At 54.0% G+C, this 5,483-nt stretch overlaps 1 pseudogene; it reads right to left on the bottom strand.

Moving 5' to 3' along the window:
* Positions 1–5,167: 5,167 nt before the first annotated feature.
* On the bottom strand, positions 5,168–5,271 carry LOC113247598 (small nucleolar RNA U3; annotated as a pseudogene).
* Positions 5,272–5,483: the final 212 nt, after the last annotated feature.

The following is a 5,483-nucleotide window of genomic DNA, read 5'->3' as shown; positions in this document are numbered from 1 at the left end:
AGTCCATAGGAATGGGATTTTTAATATCACCAGGAGCCCTCCCCACCCATCTCACCCCCCTACCCCCCATGATGACTATTTCTCCAAACCAAGCTTTTGAATACAGCTGAGTGGCACAGAGTTCAGGTTACAATTTCAGGCAAACAACCAGAGTGAAAATATCCTCTGCTGTTGATTTCAGACGTGACCATGAGCTTTGCTCATGGCCAAGAAAATTGCTATCTTTTCATGAGAATTAAGGCGTCCTTACCAGGAACAGTGTCTAGATAGATAGTTACCCCAATCCAGAGGCGTGTAGAGGAAGTATAGGTAAATAAGGGAAAATAAGATTAAAAAAAATACACGTAAATGCAAGCTATGGCTCATTTCTAATTACAGAATTTTGAGAGCTTCCTTGTAGCCAAAAGGAAAATGGACAATGAGCACATGCAGTTCCAATATTGCTTCTTTGTAGATGTTTGCTGACTTAAGTTCTGAAATGTTCAGATCACGAGCCAAGTGTAAAGCTTTGGTGGTTCACGAGTCTAAAGCTTTCAGCTCCCAGAAGAGCTTAGCCCCTTGTCTTGTCCCTTAGCCCCGTCGTTCTGGTGGTCATGACATAAGCTGTATGCCTGAACCAAGTGCTTCCTGTCCCAGAGAGGGTCCCCAGAGGGGCCTTGAAACCAGTCCTTTTTTATTCCATTTCAAAAAGAGACCTGTCAAATGGTTACTCCTATGATTCCCAGACTGGCATGGTGGTCATTGAGGTTCTCAAGACACACCGGAGCCATACTAAAACCACGCAATTGGCCCCATGATGGTTCCTGCCTGGGAGTCAGAGGCCAGGACAGTGGAACCCATCTTGGGAAGAGGGTGGATGGTTTTCAATTGCTGCCTTTGTTGGGTTGGAATGGCGTGACAGGCATCAAGGCAGGGAATAACTGTCATCCCCAAGTTGAAGATTACCAAAGAGGAACGATGCTGCGGGCCTCCTCCCAGGCTCCTCCCAGATGCCAGTTCTGTGTGTCCATCTCATAGCTCTTGTGAGCTTTGCTCTGGAAGAGTTTTCCCCCTTAAAGGCTACTGTTAGGTCACTGCAGCCACTTTACCCAGACTCCTGGAGCTCTGGAAATGCTGAGTTTCTGTCCCCCTGGGGCAGACCAAGCTACTGCCTGATTGGTGAAGGGATATGGCCCCAGTTTCCTTGCCTCCAGGGGGATAAGCTCTGCTGCGTTATCTATGCCCCCGAGCTCCCTGCAGGATCAAACAGACACTGGAACTCCATCTGAAATCACAGGGTGACTTGGATTCTCCCCATCCCTGTCCCACTTTCCCCATCCCCCCTCCCCGACTGGTTTCTCCTGGGAGCACTTCGTTGATGAATCACTTGCGCATGAACCCCCTTCCCAGGGTCTGCTTCTGGGAGAAAGCAGGTCTGCTAAGGGGGCTTTCCGGGGCCTGAGGCAGCATGGAGGAGGAGTCTTGGGCTTGCACTGACACCTCCTCCACTCCCTGCACCTCTCACTGTGTTTGGGTCAAGGACAGCAGGACTCTGGGATCTTAGTTCATAGTCCGCCCTTCCTGATGGACCCAGAGATCTCCTCCAAGACCTGCGACAGGTGGCTGGATGTTTGGGCTTTCGAGAAATAAATAGCTCCTAGAGCGAGGGAGACGCAATGCATCTTGGCAATAGGGCTTCCTTTGCTGCGTTCCTCCGGGGCTGCCTGGTAGGCTTGCCAGGGGAGTTCTGGCTTCCCAGAGAACCTCGTAAAACAAGAATTTTATAGCCAGAGTCCCTGCTGCCCAGATCAGGGAAATCAGACCACGATTAGGTGGTCATCATCCATGGTGCGTGGCTGCAAGGAAAGCACCCTCGGAGGCGCATGGCAGTGACAGTCTGGCCACCCCTCGGGCCATAGGATGGTCTTAACGCCCTCTGTTATCTTCAAAATCACCTGCCAGACCTGCTCAGGTTGCCCAGAGTTAATCTGAGGCTGCCTGTGGGCAGAGGGGGTTTGAGGGTGGAAGGGCTCCCTTTCTGAACTTTCTAGAATGCCCATTTCACAGATACAGCCATTGTTGCATCACCCTTTGGCTGAACTGCAGGCCCATTTCCCATCAATGTATGCCATGGGCTGCTATTGAGCAATAGTGTGTCAGTGGGATCAGATGGCCCCCTTCAGTCATGATGACTTTCCCAGAGGTGTGGCCCAAGGGGAAGCAGTCCCTGAAGGCAGCTGGCCCATGGACAGGGCCCAGCCTGGGTCTTTTTGAGAAAGGCATCAGCATTCCCAGCATCTAAGTCACTTCCAATTAGCATGGCAATCAGGGACGTGCTGGATAGGGAAGCTCGAAGGGCTCTCTAGCTGGGACCCTGCCCTCCAGGAGCACCCCTTTACCAGAAACAAAGGAAAGTAGGCTCGGAAACTGGTCCCGTCAGGTTCAGTCAGGTCCCTGACGTTCTCCAGGGGTAGGGCGCCCTGTCAGCCAGTGGCCAGCCAAAGCTGAAAACAAAGGGTCTTCGAAGGAGCATTGCCTTGAAAGGAAGAGGTTGGGCCTAGGGCTCCACATGAAGTGCCCACCCCACCTTCTCACTGGGCCCTTCCCTGCCCCTCTGCGAGCTGGGCGCAGCCTCCATCTCACGCCCAGAGTCACCTTCTCTCCCATCTTGGAGGGAAAAGTGCCCCGCACGCTCTCCGAGGGTGAGGGGCCTTCCGCTCTGGGAACCAGCCTCCTAGTGTCTCTTCCGACACGCTCGCCAAGCACTAGGTTTCATGATGCCATGCCAGCCATCCTGTAGGCTTAATCCCATCCTCAGAGCAACACACAGGCCGGGGCGCCCTGCCTCCACCTGCCAAGGTCTGGCCTCTGCTCTGTCCCCTCAGTCCACCAGAAGGGCTCTCACTGAGGTCATCTGCGTTCTCTGCTACCAGTGATGGAGGCATCTCTGTCTTTCGTGCATTGACCTCTCTCAGCCTTGGAGGCTGTTGGGGGTGTCCCCCTTCTTCACACCCCCTTCTCTGTCTCCTCCCGCCTCCCTCTGGCTGTGCCTTCCCAGGTCCTTTGCAGGCCCTTCCTCCTGTGCTCTTGGCCTCAGCCCCTCTCTCACTCCTCACCCTGTCACTGGACAAGTGCAACTCCCTGGTCAGAGACCACCTGTGTGCCAGAGGCTTCCATGCTCACTCCTGAACGCTCGATTGTGTCTCCACAGACATCTCTCTGGGGATGGCAAAGTCTCGGCCAACTCACTTGTTCCAACCTGAATTCATCTAATCCCCGCTTTTCCCCCAAACCCACTCTTCTCCAGGTAAACTCGTCATCTTTTGTACCCACCTCGTCCTTCTCCCCTGACCCTCCTCACCAGAGCCAACAGCATCACCTGTTGGTCACACAGGTGCTCCTACCGCAAGCCCGGGAATTGCCCCCACTCTGTCACCCTGCACAAAGTCCTGTTGATCTTTTCTACCCGTTACTTGCTCTGTCTGTCCTTTCTCTCTCTGTGGCCAAGGACTGGGCTCTGCTCGGTCCCCAGCCTCACTTTCCAGCATCCTCCCAAGTACGTTTGCCTGATTGCCAGAAGCAAGATGGCCTGTTTCTTGGGGGAACACGGCAAGGCTCGGGATGGGCCATGAGCCTAGCTCCTCACTGGGGGACCTAGGTTAAGTTCCCACAGTCTCTCTGGAGCAACGGGAGCCTTCACTTGTTGGCTGTGAGTGCCCAGAAGCCTCTCGGCCAGGCAGAATCAGTCCTAGGGGCATCCCGATTCTTGTGGCTGCACAAAGCCACATTCCCAGGGACTCCTCTGGTGGATGGGGGAAGGGAATGGAAGTTTCCCAACTGTAACCCTCCTAAGGATGTGCCCTCCCCACGCAGAGCTCTAGGCAGTCCCTGTGCTTCCCCACGGGGCCTGAAGCTCTGCTCTGCCCCCTCCCCACTGGCAGGCTCCCCCCTCAGGAAAACACCCCCCACCAGATCATTGTCCTCCCGCAGCCACCCTGGATTCTTCAAATTGATGGCCTTAAAAACCTGAACCACCCTGGCCCAAATACCAAATACCCAACCTCCTGGGGAAAAGGGCACGCCATCTCTTTACCTCCCTCCTGAAAAGGAAGCTGGGGCCTCGGGAGTGAAGTGAGACCCCTGGACCTGGAGAGGGGCTGCCTGTGGGGTTTCTGTCAGGGAAACCGCCCCACTCCAGGAAGAGCCTCTGACTTGGTGTGGAGACACAGGCAGCCCCGTAAGCCTTCGTTTCTCTCGGGCAAATGCGCTGACAAGCTAAGGAGTCCCTCAGGCCTATAACTGTCCTGACTACGGAGTGAAGGGCCAGTGGTCTGAGGGGTGTGGATGTGTCAAGGGGGGATGGACAGGCAGGGTGAGCATCTCTGGGGACCTGCAGGATGAGGGGAGCGCCTGTGGACATGTTGGGCCCTGTGGGCAGTGGGGGCGCTGGAGAGAACCCCTGGGGCCTGGCGGGCTTTGGGAACTAGGAACCAAGCACGGTGGCCTGGGGGAGGGGCGGGAGGCCGGTGGGAGAGAGGCTTTCAGACTTTCAGGGAACGTAAATTTTACCCCTGGCTACTTTCTCTGGGATTTATTTCTCGGTGAACTTGAGACTTGGCCTAATTACGTTTGGGTCTCTTTCAAAGCACATAAATTGCATCCAGTTCTTCTGTCTTCTTCTTAGGAATAAATTGTCCCTGTGCAAGGAGGGATCTGGGGGAGAGAGTGAGACTTTATTAATTCGACACAGAACTCTGTTCCCCTGCCCTCCCCTCTGCCCCCCGTTGAATAATAAAATAATGAAGATTTGACTTGGACCAGGATGTGTGGATAAATATATTGGTGACATGAATGGAAATGGATTTATTACATAAACAGGAGACTTCATCAATTTAAACCTGGCCTCCTTTCAATAGGCATAAATTACATTTTCTTTTCCTACCAGTTGCTGGTTGTTTTTTTTTTTTAAGAAACTGGATTTATCGGAATTGAGATTTCACTAATTTATTTCATGGAGCCTTGTGCTTCCTCTTTCTGCTCTTTCTGCCCGACTCATTAAAGACTGATCCTTGGTGAATCTCCCCCACCTCAGTCCTCCTCGGAGCCCTGTGGCCTGCCGGGAGGGAGGTCGGGTGAGGGGTGGCAGGAACGTGGCACGGGCAGAGAGGCAGACACTCAGGCCTCTACTCCCTCTAGGACAAACCGCTTGACCTCAGCAAGGATGCCTCCACCGGGTGTCCAGCCCCAGAAGTTGTAACAAACTATAGAAATGATCCCTGAAAGTATAGTCTTTCCAGCCCCAGAATTAGAAGATCCTTTTCCAGGCCCCCACAAGGGCCAAGGGGCAGCCCAGAGCAGGGTCTGGCCTCAGCTGGTCCCAGGATGTGTCCATAGACAAGTGGCGAGAGAATGTGTGACCCGGATTGCAGGAAGTGCTTGGCCGGGAGTCCCAGGTGCGGTGGGAGGGGGAGGACGCAGGGAGTGCTGGAGGGTCCCATCACAGA

Source organism: Ursus arctos, unplaced genomic scaffold (genome assembly GCF_023065955.2).
Source record: "Ursus arctos isolate Adak ecotype North America unplaced genomic scaffold, UrsArc2.0 scaffold_8, whole genome shotgun sequence".
Lineage (NCBI taxonomy): Eukaryota > Metazoa > Chordata > Mammalia > Carnivora > Ursidae > Ursus > Ursus arctos.
The sequence above is the reverse complement of the archived record's forward strand: the minus strand, read 5'-3'. Positions and strand labels throughout refer to the sequence as shown.